Raw genomic sequence first — 27,276 nt, 5'->3', positions numbered from 1 at the left:
CACACACACACACACACACACACACACAGTGAAGGAGACATCTGCAGGAGAAAAATAGATATTTTTGATTCTGAGTTGTTGGCTGTCATGAGATTTTCAGACACAGTCTAGAAATGGTTGACTTTCAATTTACCTTATGCAAGTTACTGCTGGATACACATTTGTCTACAGTGACATCAGAAGCAGCAAACCAAGGACTTACATGCATATTTCATTAGTAGATAATTATGTTCCTTGTAATTGGTTTCTAAATCAGAACATTTCACACAATTATGGTGTTTTCTTTGACTATTCAGTCAATCAGAAAGATAGTAAGAAAGTTCTTTGTTATCAAAAGGGTATATTCTTAACCTCTATTACGGAGTAAAGGAGATAAACTAAAATAAAATATAACTATTTTTGCATTCATAGAATACTCCTTGTTAAAATACATCATAGATTCAAAAGGAAGGAGAAAAAGACAAATACAAATGTTCCTAAATATATTGGGAGTGACAAAATACCAAAAGGGGAATTTGATGGTGGGGGCAGATTAAAAGTATCAATAATGAAGTCGTGCTGTTAAAATGCCAAAATCATTTTTCACCCAAATGAAAAAAGAAAACTGGGTCATAATGAAGGCCGCAAAATAACTGCTAACGACGTGAGCCTGGCACTCAGAAGAATCGAACTTTAGTCCTTAATTAAGTCAACAAACATATCCTGAGCACAGTGCTGGGGGCCAAGGACACAACAGTGAGCAAAACAAAGTCTCAGTGCTGTTGGAACTTAACGCCAACCCCTGGACTCACACACACACAGGACTTAGTGAGACAACACGCTGGTGGTGAGTGGGGAATATGCAGGGCAAGTTCTCAACAAGACTGTATAAGACAGAAAGTAGGAGAAGAGACTGCAAATCTCACCTTTACTAACTCACCTTGGGCAACTAACTGTCTCTCTGTGACTTTCTTTTCCCATCTATAAAATGGAAACAGTACAAGTACACCTACCTCATAAGAATGTTTTATCAATTCCATGAATTAATATATGTAAAGCACTTAAAATAGTGCTGGAATGATGAATAAACAAATAGGGGAGGAAGCAACTTTTGGAGGTGATGCATATGTTTATGGTACTGATTATGGTGATGGGTGTATACACAGTCTCCAAACTCAAGTTGTATACATTAATTATGTCCAGCTTTTCATATCTCAATCATATCTCAGAGTGGTTTTTTAAAAACCTGGGTGTGGTGTTGTCATTATTTTGAGTGTTAGCTATTAGTATTCTTCCCAATCTCTCTACAGCTTTCCTCCAGAGTAAGAATGCAGTCATGGAAATTCTTAGGGACCAATATGCAACCCTGTAGCCCACCACATGCCTCTGTCCTTGGAATTTTCCAGGCAAGAATACTGGCATGGGTTGCCATTTCCGTCTCCAGGGGATCTTCCTGACCCAGGGTTCGAATCCACATCTCCTGCATTGGCAGGCAGATTCTTTACCACTGAGCCACCTGGGAAGACCCTCTCCTTATTCACTCCCCCCTTAAAATACTGTCTATCCCAACAGTCCACCAATAGCTCTGCTGCCAGAATTCCATAATCCCCAGTGTTAATTTGGAAGAGGGAGAACTATGTTCATGGATGAAATTTTGTAATTTAAAATGTCTCAAAATACATTTTTCCTATATTGCTGATATCTTTTTCCCTCAAGTTCACCCACTAGAGATTAGTGTGAAATAATGTCTGCTTTAGGCTTTCCTGGTGGCTCAGCTGGTAAGGAATCCACCTGCAGTGTGGGAGACTTGGGTTCAATCCCTGGGTTGGGAAGATCCCTTGGAGGAAGGCATGGCAACCCACTCCAGTATTCTTGCATGGAGAATCACCACAGACAGAAGAGCCTGGTGGGTACAGTCCACGGGGTTGCAAAGAGTCAGACGTGACTGAGCAGCTAAGCCCAATGTCTGCTTTAGCCTAACATTTGGTATTTAGATCTTAAAAATTATATGAATAATATGTTACTGTTTTCCAAACAAGTTTGAGAAGCCCCTTCAAGTTCAAGGTGTAGTCATGGATATAGGTGGTGTAACTCCTATGGGCATTCTGGGATGCAAAGGGAAGGAAAAGAGGAGCAAGAGTTAGAACTGCCTCTGAGATCATGAAATGTGGTATGTTTGAGGGTTGTTTGATGAAGAGAGTAAAATTATGGCAATGAATGAGGCAAGTATTTAGAGTGAAGTGGTCTCTCAGAGCAGGGTTCTCTGAACAGAGAACATCCATGCCTTGACCTGGCTGCCTGACACAGGAGATGGAGGTCCAAGCATCAGTGGCCAAGAATGGTGAGGCCAAGGGGACAGTGGGACAACGGGGGGACAGTGAAGCTTGGCAGGGATGGGTGAAGCTGGAGGGTCTAGTACCAACTTCCCACACATCTTGTTCACCTGCGGCAGCAGCCAGTGCTCAGAAAATGCCACAAATGCTGAGCATCTCTCAACTATCTTATGTAAGGCAGGGAGGCTGCTGCATGAGAACTGGAAGGGATGGCCTGTTTCTACTCAGAACACCCTTGGGGGCCCCAGAGAGACTTTTTCTCAGGTTCTCAGTAGCCTGCTTCCATCCATGTTGTTGTCATTCAGTCCCTAAGTCATGTCTGACTCTGTGACCCCATGGCCTGCAGCATGCCAGGCTCTCTTGCCATTCACTATCTCTCCGAGTTTGCTCAAACTTATGTATGTTGAGTCAGTGATGCTATCAAACCATCTCATCCTCTGTCACTCCCCTTTCCTCTTGCCCTCGATCTTTCCCAGCATCAGGATCTTTTCCAATGAGTCGGCTCTTCAAATCACATGGCCAAAGTATTAGAGCTTCAGCTTCAGTCCTTCCAATGAATATTCCAGGTTGATTTCCTTTAGAATTGACTGACTTGATCTCCTTGCAGTCCAAGAGACTCTCAAGAGTCTTTCCCAGCACCACAGTTCAAAAGCATCAATTCTTTGGGGCTCAGTCTTCTTCATGGTCCAACTCTCACATCTATACATGACCACTGGAAGAACGACAGTGGCAAAGCATGATCCACTGGAGGAAGGAATGGCAAGCCACTCCAGTATTTCTGCTGCAAGAGCTATCTGAAGACCCATCAAGAACACAACAGGAGCCCCCTACAGAAAGAATGAGGTTGGCAATTTCATGGCATTTTTCTTCCAGAATCCAATTTAGACATTTAAGCTGTTTAAAGAGAGAGTGTGCAGTACGGAGGGAATAAAGGGGCCCACAGGAACAACACACAAGCCATGGTTTGAGGGCTCACTTCAGAGGATCCCCAAGGTCAGGACACCATGCGGGCTTTAACAAGATTTGGTCTTGGCTCGGGTCATTCACTTTGGCTTCACCTTTGCAGAGGCACTGCCACCAACTGTCCATCGTTCCTTCAGGTACCACTCAGCCCCCTGCTAATCAAAACCCTAGTCTGCAGCATCACTGCTGCTACCTCACCACCACAGGCCACCGTATGGATCTTTTCCCTACTCCCACCCACCTTCCATATGCTCTCCTTCATTTGTTGCTTGGCTCCCATTCTAGACAAGAGTGATAGTGAGACTCTGATTAAAACACACACACACCAGGCTTTGTACACCCAGATGAGTCCTATCCATCATAGCCCTTTCGAGATTATACTCATTCTAACGATATGATAGCAGAGTCAGCTCTCCTCTGTGGATTTACCTTCAGACATTTATCATCCACAAAAGAACACTGTCTCACTGTGTTTTATCAGACACCCTCACCCTAGTTGAATGCAAAAAGCCCTGATCTTGGAATCAAATGACCTGGCTTTTTAATCTTAGATTCACTACCTACCAACTTTATAAGCTCAGATTGAAATCCACAAGAGTAGATGTCTTCATTTCTAAACGGGAACAGTAATACCTGCTCTAGTTTATAGGAGTTTGGAAGGAAAAAAACAACTAACTCTATAAGAAGGCAGATGTAACACCACAGAGCATGATATTAGATTTTTGTTTTTCTCTCTTCACTTTCCATTTTGTTCATGGGGCACCTTACCAACTGTCCTCTCACCTCTACTCTCTAGAGAAAATACCCATTCATTCATGAAAGATTTATTGCATCCCCACTATGTGCTGGGAACACAAAGCTGAATAACTGTCTGTCCTCAAGGAGCCCACAGACGACAGAAGTGAGCAGATACAACTGTGAGTGGATGAATAACAGAGTAAATGAATAAAAAGTCACAGGAAGGCCATCTACATATGCTAGAAAGTAACTATTTTTGTCCAAAGGTGCAGATGGTACAGGCGAGTCAATTAAAATTTCAAAAAAAGACAGATGATAGCGGAACTGAATTTATTCTTTCAATAAACATTGATTGAGCACTGACTATGTGTCAGGACTGTCCAAGGCATTGGAGACATAGTAGAAAACAAGGCAGGCAAGATTATTGGCCTCATGGACTGCATAATAAACAAGTAACAAAAGTCAAAGAAAAGAGCTAACATGGAAATAAAAGGAAGATGTGACAAGAGAATGGCAGTATTGAATCATGCGTGTGGCTGCTTCTCTCCTCCTTGCCAGCTTCTCTGTGGAGCTGTGTCTATTCTGATGAGCTGATGCTGTGAGGAACTGTGAAAAGTGACCCTCAGACCACAGGATACTGGTGTCAATCAAGAACTGTCAGTCACAGAGACCTTGTTCTTAGACTACATTGAGCAGGCAAGCACATACTGTACAGAAAACCCAGGTTGGTTGGTTGGTTGATGTGTCTCTTTCTTTCTTCTATTTATTCATTTATTTATTCAACATATTTAATACAGAATACCTTCAAAGCCCCAGCAGTGGCATCTATTCAGTGATAAATAGAAAAAATTGAAGGCATGGTCCTTGGGCACATAAGCTTACAAGTTAGGAGAAAACAAGACCTAAAAACCAGATTCGAAGAGCTACCACTTTAAGTCTGTGTAGTACAGACTGCACGGGAGCAAGATCACCTGGAAATCTTCTTGGCAAAGTTGAGTCTTAACCCAGCCTCACGGGATGAGGTAGACAGGGATTACCAGGATGCAGGTAAGGGTACCTGAGAGAAGGACAGAAGCAGGTGGGAGCAGGATGGATTCTAAGTCAAGCCTAGAGAGAATGCAGGAAAGAGACAAAAGAAGGAATTGATGCACAGTCCCTTGGACAGCAAGGAGATCCAACCAGTCCACCCTAAAGGAAAGCAACCCTAAATATTCATCGGAAGGACTGATGTTGAAGCTGAATCTCCAATACCTTTGCCACCTGACGCAACAGCCAATTCACTGGAAAAGACCCTGATGCTGGGAAAGATTGAGGGCAGGAGGAGAGGCGGGTGACAGAGGAGGAGATGGTTGGATGGCATCACTGATTCAATGGACATGAGTTTTAGCAAACTACAGGAGGTAGTGAAGGACAGAGAAGCCTGGTGTGCTGCAGTCCATGGGGTCACAAAGAGATGGAGATGGCTGGGTAACTGAACAACAACAAAGGTTCTGATATGAGCCCAGTGCTGCAAAAACCTCATCTCATTGAATCTTCCCAGCAATCTGGAATAAACTATATAAGCTCCAACTCACAGATGAGAAAACTAGCATCCATGGTGGGTAAATACAGTTGATCCTCATTCCCTGTGGATTTCATATTTAGGAACCCACCTACACCTAAAAAATGTATTTGTAGCCAAAATTAAAACTCACAGCACTTGCAGGTTCATCTGGGATCACATGCAGAGCCACAAAAAATTTGAGTCACCTGATATGCTCCTTCCAAGTGAGGTTCAACAAGGCAATGCTCAGCCTTCTGGTTTTAGTTCTCATAATATTGCGTCCTTTTCATAGTCTTTAGTACCATCTTTTTTTCCTTTTTTCTTCTTTTTATTGGTGACTTCACTGTTTATATGGCCCCCAAATGTAGTGCTGGGGTGCTATCTGGTGTTCCTATGTACGAGAAGGCTGGAATGTGCTTTACAGAGAAAATACATGCGTTAAATAAGCTTTCTTCAGACACAAGTTACAGCGCTGTAGCTCTAAGTTCAATATTAATGAATCAACAATATATTAAATAAGTTGTCTTCAAACAGAAACACACACAAAACAAGGGTATGTACTGATCTGTTGACAAAGATGCTGTGAGCAGAGGCTCACAGGAACCTCACCCTGTACTTCCCCAGGAGCAGTGGTTCAGTATTTGCTAATTCAGGGTTCACAATGACTTTGTAGAAAAGAATGGCCATGAAAAATAAGAATCAACTGGAATTTGCTTAAGATCACAAAGCTCAGACTAGAAATCTATTCTTTCTGATGCCAGAACCAATGTTCTTTCCACCAGCTCTGAAAGATGGAGGTCCTTCCAGGTCATCCCAAAGTGAATGTTACCATCAATTTACACGTGCTAGAAAACTGTATCTCGAAAGGGCCATTTTCAAACAGCTGGCCAAAGAAATGTTACTCATATTTAAAACCAAAGAATAAATAACCACTCCATAAGCAGGAGCTAGTTGTTCTTCCCTCTGGCTTGCAACACTGTCAAGGCAACATGCTCATTACCCACAGGTGCAGAGGCGCTTTCCTCCACAAAGCAATGGTGCCTGGCATTTGCAGTACTGGATAGTCCTTTGCAAACCAATCGACACTGAAGTTGGGTTAAAGTGGCAGTGACATGGTTGTCTCTGTGGTGTCAGACCATCTGTCCCAGCCCTGATCCTCTGGATTTAAGAATGTGGGACCAGGAGGCCCAGAAAGGCAAGCCCCATGGATTCACAGAGGTTGTCAGTCAACAAGGAACGGCTGAGCTTCCATTCGGAGAAAAACACAAGAGCAAGAATCCAGGAGAAAGACAATCTTATAAATTACCTTCACTCCTAGACCAGCCCAAACTATTCTGAGTATTTTTCTTTTCCTTTCCTTCTGTTGTTTTGAGAAGACAATACAGCTTTGTAATGCAGTCCTCAGTGGAGCAAAAATATTCTCTGTGTGTGTTTGAGCCTGAGTGATATAGATGGAAAAACCACCAGTACAAAGAGGATATTCATTCCTGTACACCCTAAGATGCAATTTCATGCTTTTATAACTTTAATGTTTTTATAATTAGGCCCAACTTTTGCAGGAATACTCTTCTCAGAAAGGACATTATAATGTGCTAACCAGGAGGCTCTTTTCTCCTGTTAGCCATTATGAGCTAATTTAACTACATTAAAATCCTGCTGGGTATGTATCCAGAAGTATAAAAGAAAATCAAAACGAGTAGCAGAAAATGCTGTCTGCTCTGGATCCTGCAGTTCCATTAAATATATTGCCACTTCCCCCAGTGTAAATGTACATTCACACACATATTCACATATACAGCAAAAAATTTTATTTAATAAATATGGTTGTGTACTCAGTCGTGTCTGCCTCTTCGCAGCTCCATGGATTGTAGCCCGTCAGGCTCCTCTGTCCATTGGATTTCCCAGGCAAAAATACTAGAATGGGGTTCCAGGCCTCCTCCAGGGGATTTTTGCAACCCAGGGATCAAACCTGCACTGGCGGATTCTTTACCACTAGCACCACTATCAGTTCAGTTCAGTTCAGTCACTCAGTCATGTCTGACTCTTTGCAACCCCATGAATCGCAGCATGCCAGGCCTCCCTGTCCATCACCAACTCCCAGAGTTCACTCAGATTCATGTCCATCGAGTCAGTGATGCCATCCAGCCATCTCATCCTCTGGCGTCCCCTTCTCCTCCTGCCCCCAATCCCTTCCAGCATCAGAGTCTTTTCCAATGAGTCAACTCTTCGCATGACGTGGCCAAAGTACTGGAGTTTCAGCTTTAGCATCATTCCTTCCAAAGAAATCCCAGGGCTGATCTCCTTTAGAATGGACTGGTTGGATCTCCTTGCAATCCAAGGGACTCTCAAGAGTCTTCTCCAACACCACAGTTCAAAAGCATCAATTCTTCAGCGCTCAGCTTTCTTCACAGTCCAACTCTCACATCCATACATGACCACAGGAAAAACCATAGCCATGACTAGACGGACCTTTGTTGGCAAAGTAATGTCTCTGCTTTTCAATATGCTATCTAGGTTGGTCATAACTTTTTTTCCAAGGAGTAAGCATTGTTTAATTTCATGGCTGCAGTCACCATCTGCAGTGATTTTGGAGCCCCCAAAAATAAAGTCTGACACTGTTTCCATTGTTTCGCCATCTATTTCCCACGAAGTGATGGAACCAGATGTCATGATCTTAATTTTCTGAATGTTGAGCTTGAAGCCAACTTTTTCACTCTCCTCTTTCACTTTCATCAACAGGCGTTTTAGTTCCTCTTCACTTTCTGCCATAAGGGTGGTGTCATCTGCATATCTGAGGTTATTGATATTTCTCCCAGCAATCTTGATTCCAGCTTGTGTTTCTTCCAGCCCAGCGTTTCTCATGATTTACTCTGCATAGAAGTTAAATAAGCAGGTTGACAATATACAGCCTTATATTGCATAATAAATTCAGTATTTTCAATAAATTGAAAGATGAGTTATAGCAAAGGTGGATATGTGTTCCCAAAAGGTTTTGTGAGTACTGATTTCACTGTGATGAATATTTTCATAAATCTTTAGAAAACTATTTAAACTATCTCTCACTTTCAGTTTAGCAGGATATACCTACTCATACACTGGAATCAAGTACTCCTAATATGACACTTTGCCCCACATGAATAGTGAAAATTCAAAAGAAAAAAAAATCTTATGAGAGATTGTGTCCCATGAGGTATAAATTATGTTAATATATAATCAAGGCAATTTTAAAATAACTTTTTGGATTATAATGACATGTATTGATGGGCCTACACAATAATCATAACCAAGATTAGATAGTGTGGAAAGTATCTCTACTGAGCTCCTTATTTTCTGTGACCAATTTCCTATTTCATAATTTAAAAAAAATTTGACCTAATAAATTAATATAGCTTACCCACTTCTGAAGGGAATTACTACTTATGACCATGTCTTTCTCTTACCAAAATGTAGTTGAATATTGCCTATGCCAAAAATTCATTTAATTAGATGTGATAGAGAAACAAAGACTATAGTTCTCCACTATTAAGGAACAAAAACTACAAGTCTTCCTAGGGAAACCTATATGCTCTATGACTTATAACATTCAACCTCATGCAGTAAAAAACGTCACTTCCTGGCAATCCAGTAATATTAACAAATGTGGGATTCTTAGAGAAAATAATACTGATAACAATGATAAAATCTCTTTCACTCATAAAAGTAATTTACAACTCTTGCGGCTTTACAAAGCCTCCAGACAGAAGTTAATTCTAAAGCTTTACTCTCATGTGGCTCTAGCGTCACTATATACAAAAAGAAAGTATTTACATATCAGTCAACACCTCTTGTTACACCAATATAAATTAACTTGCTTAAATAAAACAAGGTATCAATTAAATGAGTCATGATAATTTTATTCCTCTTACCAAGTAACTAGCAAAGTATGACTATTGATATATTCTGGTCAGTGACGTACTAGCAAAAATCTGACTGGAAGTAGGGAGACAGTATGGAAAAGATATCTTTGTTAACAAAAAGAGACACACAGAAAATCCTCTCTTCTTCTGCTATTATCACAGCTAGTTGTGGTGACAGGAACTGCTGCAGCCATTTTGCAGCCATGAGGACAAGCCACAGTGCTAAGCAGTAATGAACCTTAGGTTCTTGAGCCAGACTTCCTGTTATTTGTGATACATTTTCTTTTCTTTTTATATGCCAGCATTTATTTCTTTTTTATTAAACTTTTAATTTTGTATTGGGGTATAGCTAATTAACAAACAATGTTGTGATAGTTTCAGGTGAACAGAGAAGGGACTCAGCCATACTACAGTTTCTTTTTTGTTTAAGTCAATTGAATTGGGGATTTTCTTTTTCTTGTAGCACAAACCAGATGTTCTGTTAAAGACTTCAATTAACTCTATTACCATCAAGATTCTGGAGCTAAAAGTAATCAAACCAGGTAAACAGTACCAACAATGTAAAGTGTCCTGGACACTGTATTTGCTCACAGAGATTTTATAATAGAAGATACGTATATAAGTAGAAGGAGAGAGTGTTGCAGGGCATATATGTGGCATTAAAATAGTGAGGGCCAAAAGGGAGCCCCTGGATCCAGATAGAAAAGATGCTAACATCCCCAAGGAATATAACAGAGGTGAGGTGAACTAGCAAATGCTTCCAAGGATATAGTTTAAAGCTCATGGGTTGAGAAAAATCATAATACAGAGAAGCAGCTTCAGAAACATGTATTGCTTTCACCTGTGCCAAGACCATGAGTGATATAAAACTGTATTTCTCTAATGCACACACATTAGGAAGTACAAAGCCTGAGGTTCTTGCTTTGTGTAGAGATAGTTGTGCTCCTCAAGATGGCTTACTGCTCACTAGGTGCCCTGGGCAAGACCCCAATGGCAAGCTCCAGAGGTACATAGCAACCCTTGGAAACATCTACACATATCATTTTTCATCCAGTAGGTTGAAAGGTAGTGTATGATACAAGAAACAAGACTGGGCATCTAACTGAGAGCTCTAGGGCTTCTCAGGTGTCACTAGTGGTAAAGAACCTACCTGCCTATGCAGGAGATGTAAGAGATACAGATTGAATTTGTGGGTCTGGAAGATCCCCTGGAAGAGGGCATGGCAACCAACTCCAGTATTCTTGCTTGGAGAATCCCATAGAGAGAGGAGCCTGGCAGGCTTCAGTCTACTGTGTTGCGAAAGAGTTGGACATGACTGAAGTGACTTGGCATGCTAGGGCTTATTTCTCAGCGCACAAGCAATCTTGTTTCATATGATGTGGTAATTTCATATACCATCAGGAGCCCCTAGCAGTTCTTCTGTTTTTGTATATAAGGAACCCCCTTCATTTTTGTTTCAGAAAAATAATGTTCCCTAATGGACATGGAACAATAGACTGGTTCCAAATTGGGAAAGGAGTACATCAAGGCTGTATATTGTCACCCTGCTTATTTAACTTCTATGCAGAGTACATCATATGAAATGCTGGGCTGGATGAAGCACAAGGTGGAATCAAGATTGCTGGGAGAAATATCAATAACCTCAGATATGTAGATGACACCACCCTTATGGCAGAAAGCAAAGAAGAACTAAACAGCCTCTTGATAAAAGTGAAAGAGGAGAGTGAAAAAGTTGGCTTAAAACTCATATTCAGAAAACTAAGATCATAGCATCCAGTCCCATTACTTTACGGCAAATAGATGGGGAAACAATGGCAACAATGAGAGACTATATTTTGGGGGGCTCCAAAATCACTGAAGATGGTGACTGCAGCCATGGAATTAAAAGACATTTTCTCCTTGGAAGAAAAGCTATGACAAACCTAGACAGCATATGAAAAAGTAGAGACATTACTTTGCTGACAAATGTTCATCTAGTCAAAGCTATAGTTTTTCCAGTAATCATGTATGGATGTGACAGTTGGGCTCTAAAGAAAGCTGAGCGCCAAAGAATGGATGCTTTTGAACTGTGGTATTGGAGAAGACTATTGAGAGTCTCTTGGACTGCAAGGAGATCCAACCAGTCACTCCTAAAGGAAATCAGTCCTGAATATTTACTGGAAGGACTGATGCTGAAGCTGAAACTCCAATCCTTTGGCCACCTGATGCAAAGAACTGGACTCATTTGAAAAGACCCTGATGCTGGGAAAGAGTGAAGGTGGGAGGAAATGGGGACGACAGATGATGAGATGGTTGGATGGCATCATTGATTCAAGTGTGAGGAAGCTCCAGGAGTTGGTGATGGACAGGGAAGCCTGGCGCGAAGAGTCAGACATGACTGAGCAGCTAAGCTGACTGAATGGAAAGACATATTAAAGATTATTGGGTCTAATCAACCACTTCACACAAGGAATCTAAGGCTGAGAAAAGTTTTGTGACTTTTTCAGGATCTCAAGCCAGCACTAGAACCTACATCATTTCTCTCACCCACAAAATACTCTTGCTCCCAATAAACAGTTTGATTTTATCTGCCAATAATTCATTTTGTCAATATTATTTTTACTTTGATTGTATATTCAAAGATGGTAACAACTTTATTTACAACCAACTGGAAACTAATTTGGTTTTCAGACTCTTTTTTTCAATTCAGTGGTGGAGCAAAAAACAAAAGCCCCAGGATCTACTATATAGCACAAAGAACCCTACTCAATACTCTCCAATGGCCTATATGGGAAAAGAATCTAAAAAAGAGTGATATATGTATGTGTATAACTGATTCACTTTGCTGTACACAAACTAACACAACATTGTAAATCAACTGTACTCCAATAAATTTTAAAACAAGAATTAAACCCTGACAAATAACCACAAAGATAAATACTAAAAAGGTATAAATCCAATGAAATGCATATACTCTTTGCTATAATGCCAGGTCCTTCAAAGTAATATTTTAGAGGGTTTGAAAAGTTTCAATATTAGAAACATTCATAGGAATTATTCTTATTAACCTCAGAGGTGTTCTTCAGTTCAGCTCAGTCGCTCAGTCATGTCCGACTCTTTGCAACCCCATGAATTGCAGCACGCCAGGCCTCCCTGTCCATCACCATCTCCCGGAGTTCACTCAGACTTGCGTCCATCCAGCCATCTCATCCTCTGGCGTCCCCTTCTCCTCCTGCCCCCAATCCCTCCCAGCATCAGAGTCTTTTCCAATGAGTCAACTCTTCGCATGACGTGGCCAAAGTGCTGGAGTTTCAGCTTTAGCATCATTCCTTCCAAAGAAATCCCAGGGCTGATCTCCTTCAGAATGGACTGGTTGGATCTCCTTGCAGTCCAAGGGACTCTCAAGAGTCTTCTCCAACAGTTCAAAAGCATCAATCCTTCGGCGCTCAGCCTTCTTCACAGTCCAACTCTCACATCCATACATGACTACTGGAAAGACCATAGACTTGACTAGACGGACCTTAGTTAGCAAAGTAATGTCTCTGCTTTTGAATATGCTATCTAGGTTGGTCATAACTTTTCTTCCAAGGAGTAAGTGTCTTTTAATTTCATGGCTGCAGTCACCATCTGTAGCAATTTTGGAGCCCCCAAAAATAAAGTCTGACACTGTTTCCACTGTTTCCCCATCTATTTCCCATGAAGTGATGGGACCAGATGCCATGATCTTCGTTTTCTGAATGTTGAGCTTTAAGCCAACTTTTTCGCTCTCCTCTTTCACTTTCATCAAGAGGCTTTTTAGTTCCTCTTCACTTTCTGCCATAAGGGTGATGTCATCTGCATATCTGAGGTTATTGATATTTCTCCCAGCAATCTTGATTCCAGCTTGTGTTTCTTCTAGTCCAGCGTTTCTCATGATGTACTCTGCATAGAAGTTAAAAAAGCAGGGTGACAATACATAGCCTTGATGTACTCCTTTTCCTATTTGGAACCAGTCTGTTGTTCTATGTCCATTTCTAACTGTTGCTTCCTGACCTGCATATAGATTTCTCAAGAGGCAGGTCAGGTGGTCTGGTATTCCCATCTCTTTCAGAATTTTCCACACTTTATTGTGATCCACACAGTCAAAGGCTTTGGCATAGTCAATAAAGCAGAAATAGATGTTTTTCTGGAACTCTTTTGCTTTTTCCATGATCTAGCGGATGGTGGCAATTTGCTATCTGGTTCCTCTGCCTTTTCTAAAACCAGCTTGAACATCAGGAAGTTCACAGTTTCACGTATTGCTGAAGCCTGGCTTGGAGAATTTTGAGCATTACTTTACTAGCATGTGAGATGAGTGCAATTGTGCAGTAGTTTGAGCATTCTTTGGCATTGCCTTTCTTTGGGATTGGTATGAAAACTGAACTTTTCCAGTCCTGTGGCCACTGCTGAGTTTTCCAAATTTGCTGGCATATTGAGTGCAGCACTCTCACAGCATCATCTTTCAGGATTTGAAATAGCTCCACTGGAATTCCATCACCTCCAGTAGCTTTGTTCGTAGTGATGCTTTCTAAGGCCCACTTGACTTCACATTCCACCACACAAGTATATTTGATCAGAGGTCCTCTAGGTCCACAGAGATTAGCCAGCAGTTAATGTTTACATACTGTTGACACAATCCTAATCGTATCTGATAAGTAGCTCAACAAAGCTCATGTAATTAATGAAGCTGATGCTTTTTGCTAAAATTTAAGGATTTCTACAGGCTTCCGATGGTAAAAGCTGACCTTACAAACTGCCAGTTTTATACACCCAGCTGTAATTGTTTGTATGGTGAGACTGCCATTTCAACGTTAAATGATTTGATCTGGCAACCTCATTACAAGTTGGTCTATGAAAGATTAACTGAAAACTATGTTGCATGATGAATAATCCTTACGTTATAGAATAACTCAATTGGAAGATCTCTAAGAGGTGTTCTGAAAGTCTCACAGTTTGTCACAGGCTCTTGCTTGATACAAGTGACTACTGTTAGGGCTTGACAACTATTAGCTGTACAGAGATTCGAGTTTAACTGGCTTGGAGCATCATCATTTGAATTCACTTGAACACTTTTGTCCTGAGAATCAATTAGCAAGTGCTCAGTGTCTCTTGGACTCTGGCATCCTATTATATTCTCTAGATGGGTAAATATATTTAGGAGCATATAAAATGCCACTTCTCAATTTCCAAACAAGCTTACTCCGTTTTTAATTAAATTTCTTGAAGCAGTTTGTCAACCTTGGCATTTACACACAGAACACTGACAATTATGTAAAGATTCTTAAGAGATTTGTTTAGAATGTTTCGAGCTAAGAAGCACAATGCCAGAGAAAGGGCAAAATGAAAACACTAATGCGGTCTTGCTCACATCACAGCTCTGGAAACAAAAGCCGTTCAGCAGAGCATCGCCACAGACGGGAATTGTGCTCTCTTCACACCCACCCGGCAGACCGAGGGAGAGGTAGGGAGCCACGGGGAAGGGGAGACACGTTGAAAGCAAGGCCAGGCACACTGGCACTCTTCCTGGGGAGCTGTACAATTTATTTCTGGAAAAATATTTAGAAACCCCTGCAAGAACAAACAGTACCCACTAGGGGCCTAGTGCTTAGAGCTAGTGTCACCGGTGAAGCCTATTAACAATTCCTGGGAAATAAAAACAGTCTAGGTAATAAAATAAATTAGTCTAACCTTCCCCTCCCCCTGCCTTTTCCTTTGTGCTTAGTCTAGCCTCACTTGCTCACAGGGGGGCCGCATGCAGAGGCCGTGGTCGCAACATTTCAGTCCGGGTGTTCAGTCCAGCATTCCCGGTGCGAAATGACACGCTGACAACTCCGCGTGTAGAAGCATCAGGAGCAACATCTCAGCCCAAGATGGCGGCGGCGGCGGGCCGTGTGTAGAGAGGCTGCGCCGGACACGGTTTCTGAGGCAAGCCCAGCACAGCCCTGCGGCCTCGCGAGAAGCCCTGGCCCTTCCCGGTGACCGGATCTCTGTATAGCAGCCCCGCCTTCTGAGAGAGCGAGGCCTCAGGCCAGAGCGTTCACCTGTCCTCTTTGATCAGTTAACAACTTTCCTTCGCTTCAGAACCAAATTTGGTCTCCTTCTGCTGGTGCGAGGGACCCCAAGTGTTGCAAGGCACTTCCGAGGGTCTCTTCTTGCTCTTGTGGACACACAGGGCTGCTCCCATGCAGGCTCCCTGGGCACTGATCCTCCATCCGCTGGCACCTTAAGTGTCCGATGGGCACTGCCTCGTGGAAGGGGCGCAGGGCCGCCTCTGGGGACCTACACCCTCCTGTCTGCTGTTGCCGCCCTTCAGACCCTCACAGTGCACTTAGAGCTCCACAGGGGTGCAAATATCTTCCTTCCCTTTTAAGGTGACATTCAGTCAGAGGTGTTGCTAATCAGCGCGGCTTTTCTACCAGGGACTTGCAGGGTTTTGGTCACAGAGCCATTGGCTGCTTACTTCCAGGCCTCTTTTTAGTGCAGACTTGGGCCAAGAGCTGGTCAAGTGAGAGAAACCGCAAACCGTGCTCAGAAATCCTCTCCTTCCGGGAACCAGGGCTCCAGGGTGCAGGGTACCGGCTGCCTCATTGTCCTTGGGTTGAAGGGTCTTGACTCCAGCACACTGGACTCATATCCACCCTCCCCCCTAAATCCGCCAGATACCCACAGAGACATCAGAGTCCAGAATTAGAGATATTTGCCATGTGTTTCTCCTCTATATATCATTTTTAACACCCTAACTACATAAACAAAAATGTATATAATGTGCTCACAGTGTAATAATAAATGAAAGGCCTGTTATAAAACCACCCGACTTAAGAAGTAGAACAGACCCACTACTATCCTGTGTTCCTTTCCTGTCCCAGGCTTGGGCTCCTAGCAGGTATAACCTTTCTTGGATGTCAGTTTTCTCATTTTCTTGACTTTTTTACATATAAAGTTTTATCACATATGCTTATACTCTCTTATTCCTGATTTTAAAAGGAATGCTTCTAATAATTCCTTATGGAAAATATTTGTTATTGGCAGATATTCTTTATCAGATTAAGACAATTCTATTTCACTAAGTTTTTATTTAGAGTGTTTAATTTTACCAAATGCTTTTTCTGCCTCTGTTGAAATGATCATATGTTTTCTTTTTCTTTTACTCTATTAAAATGCATTCCTGGAATAAACCCAGAAATTTGAAAGCCCATTGGTTTATTTCTTCTTTTTAGAATATATGACTAGGCTCAGTTGTTAATGTTTAGGATTTTTAATCTACATTCATAAATGTAATTGACCTGAGGTTTCCCATGCTATATTTGTGTGGTTTTGATATCTAACTTATAAGTGTCATAGCTTATGTCATGATTTAGAGTTTCCTAAAACTGATAGGACTTGCCTATAATTAATTAGATCCTTCTCTTTAGTGCTATATTTACTGATTCTCTATAATTCTAGTTTTACTTTATTTTTTCCTGTTTTTTTCCTTTGAAATTTGTCAACGTTATCTAAATTTTCAAGTTAATTGGCACAGAGTTGTGCATGATATTCACTTGTCTTTTAAGTCCTTCCTCTGTCTATACATATGTTCCCCATTTCATTCCCTACCTTATTTTTGCCTTTTCCATTAATATATCTAAATAAATAGATTCTTTATAAAGAATCAATTTTGTTGGCTTTAAGTCTGTCAGATGTTTGTTTTCTGTTTCTTTGATTTCTACTCTTCCTTCCTTATACTTTTTAAAGAATTATTTTATTTTCTAGTATCTTGTTGCTTAGTCGGTAAGTCATGTCCAGCTCTTTTGTGACCCCATGGCCTGTAGCCTATCATGCTTCTCTGTCCATGGGATTTCCCAGGCAAGGATACTGCAGTGGGTTGCCATTTTCTTCGCCATCCTAGTATCTTAAGTTAGGAGTTTTGCTTACTAATTTTCAGACTATTCTAATGTAACGTTTAATGCTATAAATCTCTTAAGTATTACTTTTGCTCCATCTCATAACAGCTGATATCTATTATCATGGATGGCACTAAAATTTTAAATGTCCCTTATAATATATTCTCTCAATCTTCAGATGTATGGAAAATTTAATCTTGCTGCTGCTACTGCTAAGTCACTTCAGTCGTGTCTGACTCTGTGCGACCCCATAGACGGCAGCCCACCAGGCTCCCCTGTCCCTTGGATTCTCCAGGCAAGAACACTGGAGTGGGTTGCCGTTTCCTTCTCCAATGCATGAAAGTGAAAAGTGAAAGTGAAGTCGCTCAGTCACGTCCGACCCTCAGCGACCCCATGGACTGCAGCTTTCCAGGCTCCTCCATCCATGGGATTTTCCAGGCAAGAGTACTAGAGTGGGGTGCCATTGCCTTCTCTGAATTTAATCTTATCTTTATGGAATTTCAGTCAGAAAACAAAATGTGGTTTACATAATATCAGTTCTTTGAAATTTGTTGAGAATTGCTCTGTGGGCTAACACATGGTCAGATTTTGTAAAGTATCCACATGTGCTCAAGAAAAATGTGTATTATTGAAGTTTATTGCACATCACACTAATTGCCCAACACATCAATATTTTGTTCAAGTACTCTGTATCTTTACTAACTTTTCATTTAACTTAATAATTGAGAGAATGAACTTACCTATTACAATGGATTTGTCCCTTTTATTTTTTCATATAATTTGATGCTGTTTTACTAGTGCACAAATTTAGAACATATGTTCCCAGTAAAAATGATCCTTTTATTATGTAGTGATAATGTTTTTTGTCTCAAGGTATCTATCTCCTCCTTATATAACATTCTCAGCTTTTATTCTGTTAATATTTGTCAGGTGTACCTTTCCATCTTTTAATTTTCAATGCAGCATGAGTTTCATGCTGAGTCAGGGAAGAAATGAATTTTTTAGCATTTAAACCAATAAAACTTTAGGATTTTTTAAAAGACATTTCAAGTTATTATATTTTTTTAACATAAAGGAATTTGTTAGTTTTACATGTCAAAGGAAGTCAAAGTTACATGAAAACTAAGACAACAGGTCTATGGCTCAGTCAGCCAACACTCTTGCCTGAAAACAACTGACATTGTCTTCCAATCTGTTATTCCCATCTTTTGGACCTTTGCTTTAACAATTTTGCCTAGACTCCTCATGTATCAATTTTATCATTTAAAAAACTTTGACTTTTCTGCTCACTTTATTTTCAATAACTTTTAAAAACCATAAACAGTAATACCCACTCCCTACCCCAAGTTAAGATGTTGACTTTCCTTTTCATCTTTATTCCATGCATACAAACAATATGCATATCTCTGTAGAAACAGAGCCAGATTAGATGAGGGACCCAGACAGACCTAAATTTAGATCCAGGTTGCCATTTCCCATGTGGCACTGCCAAGATTAATGGGTTGTTAAATCATCTCTTTCGGTTGTCCTGGAATGTTGTGTAGGGCTCTGCGACTGAAAAAGCCATCGGATCACCAGTGCTGAGATGAAAAACACCCAATCGGGAGGCACCTGATGGTGATATCACCCGCGGTTCAGCACGCGCTCCCTGCCGGCCGGGAGGAACACTCAGCTCGGCGAGTCAAGTGGAGGCAGGGGATTTGGGGGGTCAGCGGGACAACGGTGTGACCCAGCTATATCTGGAGTCCTGTATGTAGACGCGGGAAGTCCGAGGCACCAGGGACCAGGCCTGGAAGGCAAAAGAAGCCTGTTTGTGATCACCCTTCAAGGGCCCTCCCAAAGAACTCTTGAAGGAGGAGCGAAGGCTGGAGTCCAGGGTGTGGGGTCACCTTTTTCTGTGGTCAGGGTCTCCTGTGACCCCGGGCGCCAACACCAGAAGCCGTCTGAACCAGGTTACAAATAAATTACATTTGTTATCAGAACCCCTGAGTTTCGGAGATAATAGCTATCCCACAGAATTTCTGGAAGGACTCAAAGAGATAATAATAAAGTCCTTTTTCTGGATGTTCTCTGGAACCCCCTCCTCAACTTTGGCTCTTGAAATCCAACACATCTCTTAAGGATGCACAGTCCTTATCCTGGCAGGCCACTTTCTTGGACAAAACCTCTTTTTAAAAAAATGACCCCAAGCTATTCTTTAACCAAGCTCAACATCTGGTGCCCAGATTCTGTGCCGAGGACCAGCCAGGCCAGCGAGAAGGGGAGGGGGTTGGGGGGAATTACTTGCCAGGCACTGTCCATGTGCAGCCTCCCTCCAGCTGTCTCCTTCAGCTCCCTAGCCTGGGCCAAGACACCCTGCAAGCCGTTCACCACGTGTGTTGCAGAGAAGGGGTTGCGGGGAGAACTTAAAGCATGGCTTCTTAAGGAATTCTCCAGGCAAGAATACTGGAGTCGGTAGTCATTCCCTTCTCCAGGGGATCTTCCCAACCCATGGATTAAACCCAGGTCTCCTGCACTGCAGACCGATTCTTTACTGTCTGAACCACCAGGGATCTTACATATGTTTTTTCCAGTGGTCATGTATGGATGTGAGAGTTGGACTGTGAAGAAAGCTGAGTGCTGAAGAATTGATGCTTTTGAACTGTGGTGTTGGAGAAGATTCTTGCAAGTTCCTTGGACTGCAAGGAGATCCAACCAGTCCATTCTAAAGGAGATCAGCCCTGGGATTTCTTTGGAAGGAATGATGCTAAAGCTGAAACTCCAGTACTTTGGCCACGTTATGCGAAGAGTTGACTCATTGGAAAAAACTCTGATGCTGGGAGGGATTGGGGGCAGGAGGAAATGGAGACGACAGAGGATGAGATGGCTGGATGGCATCACCAAGTCGATGGACGTGAGTTTGAGTGAACTCCAGGAGTTGGTAATGGACAGGGAGGCCTGGTGTGCTGCAATTCTTGGGGTCACAAAGAGTTGGACACGACTGAGCGACTGAACTGAACTGAACTGATAGCTTTTCTAACCCATTCTCAAACCACATTTTAACACCACGTTTCTTGGAGGTGGTGAGGGTCAATCTAGTCTTCCTCTGGTTATGGCTCCACATCCTTGAGCTCTAAAAAGCTGTGCACCTTATTCACTTATCTCTAAACACATCGATCTATGAAGTCCCACATTTGAAATCCTTCAGCCAAGAAAATAATCTCAAGTGCAAACCATCTTTTTTTTTTTAATTAGTCACCCTGCATTTGAATGCTCTAGTTTATTGTTGTTTTTTGGGTCTTGTTTTTGTTTTGTTGTGCAGCAGAAAAAACTGTAGACTAAAGTAGGGGAAAGGAGAAATATAAAATTTTACAGGGAAAGAGGGATAATTACTTCTGTTGTATTTGTCTTTTGGATTGGATTACTGTGACTGCAAACATTATTTCTCTTTCTTCAGCTCTACAGACATATCAGTCCAAGTGTCAATGATATTTAGACCAAGGGTAGCCGAGAACAGAAAGAAAGCCAAAGAGAAGAAAGCTGACAGGCAGGGAATAAGAGCCAAGGAACAGGAGTCAGAAAGGTCAACATTTCCAAGGGCTCCAGAGCTTACAGAAAAAATGTAATTGAGGGTCAGTGCCAGGCAAGGGAGCAGGAGCCAGAAACTAAAAAGGCGAGCACACCTGTTGCTAAGGCGCTCACTGTGGCAGGTGGAATTTCCTGGAGAGCCACACCAATATTCATCCCTTTCCCAGGCTCGTCTTACAACATCACTGATGCTTCTCCAACAAGAAGTGGGGGCTGTATTCAGGACAAATGGCAAGTGTGAATGTAGAATATATATCTTCAGACATTCACTCATTCGTTCATTGTTACTTCATACTATGCTTCCCTGATAGCTCAGTTGGTAAAGAATCTGCCTGCAGGGAGACCCCGGTTTGATTCCTAGGTTGGGAAGATCCACTGGAGAAGGGATAGGCTACCCACCCCAGTATTCTTGGGTTTCCCTTGTGGCTCAGCAGGTCAAGAGTCCACCTGCAATGCGGGAGATCTGTGTTCGATCCCTGGGTTGGGAAGATCCCCTGGAGAAGGGAAAAGCTACCCACTCCAGTATTCTGGCCTGGAGAATTCCATGGACTGTAGAGTCCACGGGGTTGCAAAGAGTCAGACACGACTGAGTGACTTTCACTACACTTCTCTTCAGACATTCAAGTACTCACAAAGTATACTTCTCATAACCCTTTCTTAGGAATTTACTTGAAGATGAATTCCAGCAAAATAAGGAAATTATATAAGAGGAAGACCTGAGATTTAGGAAACAGATTCTACCTAAGAGAAGGAAAGTCCAGAATGAGAGCTGTACAGAATGATAAAACTCTAGTAGGAGAGAGGTTCAGGTTTAAGCATGGGGGTAGGGTGGGGATGGGATTCAATAGATTTTTTCCCTGAGAGTGTGGGACATTTTATTGCAGATCATCCATAATACTAGATTTTCCCAACTATGTATTCTTTATAAAAATTAAAAACTATCTTAATATCAAATAACATTGATATTCATAATTTGTGGTATATAGTTACGGCTGTTTCTTTGCTTAGCTCTTATGAAGTTTTCTAGTTTTCTACTTATTTTAATCCTTTATTCAATGGTTACACTGGTATAGAAAGAAAAAAGTCTGGTTTTAAAAAGTAGGGTAAACAAGATTTCATGAAGGGCTATAGCTAAAGTATCAAGTTGGGCCATTTAAAAGGATAACCTAACGTTTAACAGATCATAAGCAGAAAGGACAGGGCTTAGTCTCAGATTCAGGTTTGTTTAGGATTACAGCAGAGATACAATAAATAGGAACCAAGACAGAATCAGAGGTGTGGAGAAATCAGAACCCTTGTGCACTGTTGATGGCACAGCCACTGTGGCAAACAGTACAGAAGCTCCTCAAAAATTTTAAAAAGAATTACTACATGGCTCAGCAATTCCAACTTCTGGGTATATACCCAAAAGAACTGAAAGCAGGATCTTGAGGAGATATTTGCAACATTCATGTTCTAGCAGCACAGTCACAATAACTAACATGTGGAAGCAGCCCAAGAGTCCATTGACACGAATGGTGGTTGCCAGGGGCTGAAGCAGGGGGAAGTGTGGAATCAGTGTTTCATAAGTATAGCGTTTCAGTTTTCCCAAAAGAAAAAAGTTTTGGAAATAGATGGTGGTGATGGCTATACATTATGAATATAATTACCACTTAACTATGCACTTATAAACGGTTAAGATGGTAAATTTTGTTTGGTGAATTTTACCATCATTTGAAAAAATCAGAAAAAAAAATTAAACAAGATGAGTGGGCAAGGTGAACTATAATTTGGACAGTAGGCAAAGGTCAGCAATTTGAGAAATTACCAAAGGTGGATAGTACTGAAGACAGGAACATAGTTTGTATATTCCCTACCTCTGTCCCAAGGCAGCAAACACAATACAGATACCCTAACACACACCCACATGTAACTCAATTCCCCATGACTGTATCTCACTTTTTCAGTTAAACATATTTTCTTTAAGGACCAACCATGACCCTCTTGTCCAAAAGTGGGTAATGATCCCAATAACTGAATTACTGACACCTGAAAACTTCATCATCTACGGGTTTTTGTGTTTTTTTTGCACACACAATTTGATTTGATTGACTATACTTTGAGCTGTTAGTTATTTACTGCCATTTTATAGATAGGAAACTGCAGCACAGATACGTAAAGTAACTTGACTGAGATCATACTTCTACTACATTTGCAGAGCCAGTAAAATTAAAGCACTGTTTGTCCACTTTACACAAGGAGTTATCACATGGGATGAACATATCTACATACAGTTTCAATAAATGTATTTTCCATGTATGTAGCAATATCATTCAAATGTATACAGATAGGAATAAAAACTTATTGAGTGTGGCAAATCCAACATTGACATATAAATTTTAGGTATACTTGAAAGTACCCTTAAGAATCCCTTACATCTCCATTGGTTTTATATACATAACCCAAAGCAGTGATTTCCATGCATGCTAAAATTTGAGTTATCAATGTCCTGAACCTATGAAAGGCACTAAAGGGAGTATTCAGATGGCCAAGAAGTTCATTCAGGTTTTTCCACATTTTATGGAAAAACTCAAACTTTTCAGCCAATCCGATATATTTAAGATGTCAGGGCATTTAAACAACTTTGCCTTTAGGATAGCTATGAAAACACTGACGAATGGCAAATAGGTAGATACTGCTTCTTGCAATATTTACTTCATTTTATTTAAATATTTGCCTTTTATACACTTACTCATTCTTTTTCTTTTTTTTGGCCACGCCAAGCCACTTGTGGGATCTTAGTTTTCGGACCAGGGGTTGAACCTGTGCCCTCAGCAGTGAATGTGCAGAGTCCTAACCAATGGACTGCCAGGGAATTCTACTTACTCAGTCTTTAATACTATATGTTGCTGAGGTGATTAAAGAAGCTAGTGGAGTCACATCTCCATATCTTTCATGGGGACAGGTTTTAAAATCAGTGTATAAGTTAAATGTTTATTATGTGGCTCTACTCAAGTATTTCGGCTTTATATAAACTTTCTCAATGGATATTAAAAAAGTACAGTTTCTAGTGTGCAGTGGTCAATAAAATTGTCTTCTTGCCTTTAGGAAGAGGGCAGAAAAGTTGATAACACTTAAGTGAAGTTATAATGTCAGTTAAGGAGTGGGTGAAGGAAGAAAAACCACTATAGTGAAAATAAGACATTCAGAAAGGTAGGAAGAAAATCCTAGTCTTAACAGCGTCACAAGGGCCAGTCAAAAGCAGGTGATACAGAGAAGTCCTGAAGAAAGAAGACTGAGAAGAAAGGATTAGATTTGGTCATTGGTGATCTACAGTAATAATTCCATAAAATGAGCTGCTCTGGACAGTAGGAGCTCTGAAAAACTGAAGTGACTCCAACTTACAATGATAAACAGCAGTAGCACAACCAGACATGCTGAAGATAATTAGCTTTTTTGTTTTTTAAAGTGGCTCTGGAAGGCTCTGAGATGATGCATAAAGTATAAGCTTAGGAAACTTTCATCCCCCAAGCAAACAAAAAGAAAATGGCTAGGAATACAACGTAAGTGCTGGAGTCAAGATGGGATTCCATGGGATTCAGGCAGAAAACTAAGTGCTGGCAATTATCTTCCCTCATAAAATGAAAGCAGATAACACACACATGCACATGTACTCCAAGATAAATCCACAAGAGAAAGAAATTTAAAATTTTGTCAAACTCAGGCAAGAAAAAAAATCTTTAACAAGAAACATAACCTAAAATGCATGCTAGAGAAAAGCATTGCAAGGGTAAAGTTTAGATGTGGAAGACAATTAGAAAATCTCTAAATATCTGAAAGGAATTCTAGAAACAGAACAGAGAAAATGAAGGGGAAAAAATAAGTAGTAAAGATAGTGATATGGTATTTTAAAATCAGATGAAAAACAAAATGACAGAGGGAAGCTGAGAAAGGGAGTATCAAATACTTATATCAGTCATAGAACTTTTAACATCCCAACCTTGAAATATGAGTTAAAACTGAGAGGAGAAATGGATAAATTCATGGTCTTCATTGGCCACATAAAAAGAGTATCTCCTAAACTAACAGGTTTGACAGACAATAAAACCAAGATATATAAATTTAAATAACCCAGTATGTTCAATCTAAAACATTCATACACACATACACACACACACACACACACACACACTCACACAAAATTGGGTACACAAAGCACTGTGAATAAACCTAAACAAACCTTCTTTTCAGACACATATGGAAACATGCAACAAAAATTTCTTAACACAGACCAAGAATCAAAATTACACAAGTGACATTCCTGGCCTACATTTAGTTAAATTAGAAGTTAATCACAAAAAGATAACAAAATAACCAACCCCCTCCCCATAATCCTACCAACGTTCAGAATTTTTCTTTTTTCAAGTCTGCAGGGAGAAAAAGCCCCACTAAGCTTAAGACTCAAAACAAAAATTATAAGCTGTTTAGAAGTGAATAGTAAGGGATAACACCACAAAACAAAACCTTTGGACTGTAATCAAGCTGTAGGTAGAAGAGCAACATATATATTATTAAAGAAAGATTAAAGGTAAATGAAATAAGTATACAGCCCAAGAGACTAAAAAGGAATTTAAAAATTCAAGTAATGGTGAAAAAAAGGAATGAATATTATTGCAGAAATTACAGAAACAACATGAAACAACAAAATTGCCTACATGAAAACTGCCTACATGAAACCTCAATCCAACAAATTTTTAAATCTAGACATGCCAGGGAAAACATGAGTTATCAAAACTTCACTTCAGGAAGAAGTGGAACACTTGTAGATTAACTATACAGGAAGCTAAAAAGATGTTAAAAGTTGCAGCTCCTAAAAAAGCTTTTAGGCCCCCAAAGAGTAAGAGTAAAGGAGTGAGGGCAGACAGCCAGGGTTCCTTATCCATCAGGAACAACAAGGAAGAGTAAGTTGAAAGGAAGATGGGGTTTGCAAGACTGTTATGAAGTAAACTGTACAAAACTACTTATGGATATTAAAGATAGATACCAACCACCCAATCATATTCATAAATAGAAAAGATTTCAACATTGTAAAAATGATCATTCTTTTCAGAACAGTTTTTTAGTTCAGTGCAATCCCAGTAAAAATCCTAAGGACTTTTCCCAGAATCTGGCAGCTTGATTTTAAAATTCATGTGGAGGTGTAAAAAGACAAAAATAGCCAAGACAATTTTGAATGGTAATATTAAGGACGATGCCTTACTATAAAACTATAGTAATGAAAATATACTAGTTGCAGAACATACGTAAACTAATGGAACACAAAGAGAGAGCCTAGAACATTATAAATATAAATGTTATTTTATAGTCCCAACCTATAAAGGCACTTGGTATATGATAGTATTTAAATCAAAGTACAAAGAATAAACTAGCAAGGAACAGTGCTGAGGTGAATGGCTATGCATTTGAAAAAGATAAAATAAGACCCCTAACCCACAGCACACACAGACTTAATTTTAAAAGGATTCAAATCTAAAAATTAAAAGCAAACAAAAGCTCTTATGCACTGCTGGTGGGACTCTAAAGTAAAACAATCTCGTGCTTTAATGAAGCATGTTCATTAAGTTTAACATTTCCATTCAAAATAATCGTCTATGAGACAGGTTCACTTTGGCCCTGGTTTGTAATAGTGAAAGTGTAAACAATCTGATAACAAGGGTAAAAATAAAAATATGAAAAATGATTATTGGTGCTATAAAAATGGATTAACTGTGGTATATAGTCAAACAATATAGAATGTCTCACAAAAGCAATTAAGAGGAATTAATTTTGGACTTCATCAAATCTGACATCACGATTTAAGAAGCATCCTAATTTCAGAGATGTTAAATCATAAAAAAATAGAAAGAACAACGTAATAAGCATGGCTATACCTATTCCTCAAAGACACAGTACTGGGTGAAAAATAGGTTTCAAAATTATAGATACAGTGCATTTCCCTATAAAGTTTAAAAATATACAAAATAGTCCTATGTATTTTTGAAAATATACATATATAAAACAAGGATGAAAACATGCATGTGAATGATACACATTAATATCAGGATATTTATCTCCTAGTGAAGAAAAGGGGACGAATGAAAGAAGGTTGTAAGTTTTAACTATATCTTTTAGTGTTTTTTCTTTAAAAAAAAGTTAGGAATGCATCTTTTGCATAGTGAGTTTACTCTTAAAATACAGTAAATAAACATTGCTTGCTAAACATTCCTGAGAGACTTTACTGCTCACTCACAAAATACGGTGAAGTATTAACATCTTTTATATTTGGAGAATGAGATCATGATGGTCAGCTATATTATTTCCCAGATGCTGAAAATATTTTTTACTGGAAAAGTGAAAAAGTA

Source organism: Capra hircus, chromosome 12, assembly GCF_001704415.2.
Source record: "Capra hircus breed San Clemente chromosome 12, ASM170441v1, whole genome shotgun sequence".
Lineage (NCBI taxonomy): Eukaryota > Metazoa > Chordata > Mammalia > Artiodactyla > Bovidae > Capra > Capra hircus.
This window is presented reverse-complemented; position numbering follows the sequence as displayed.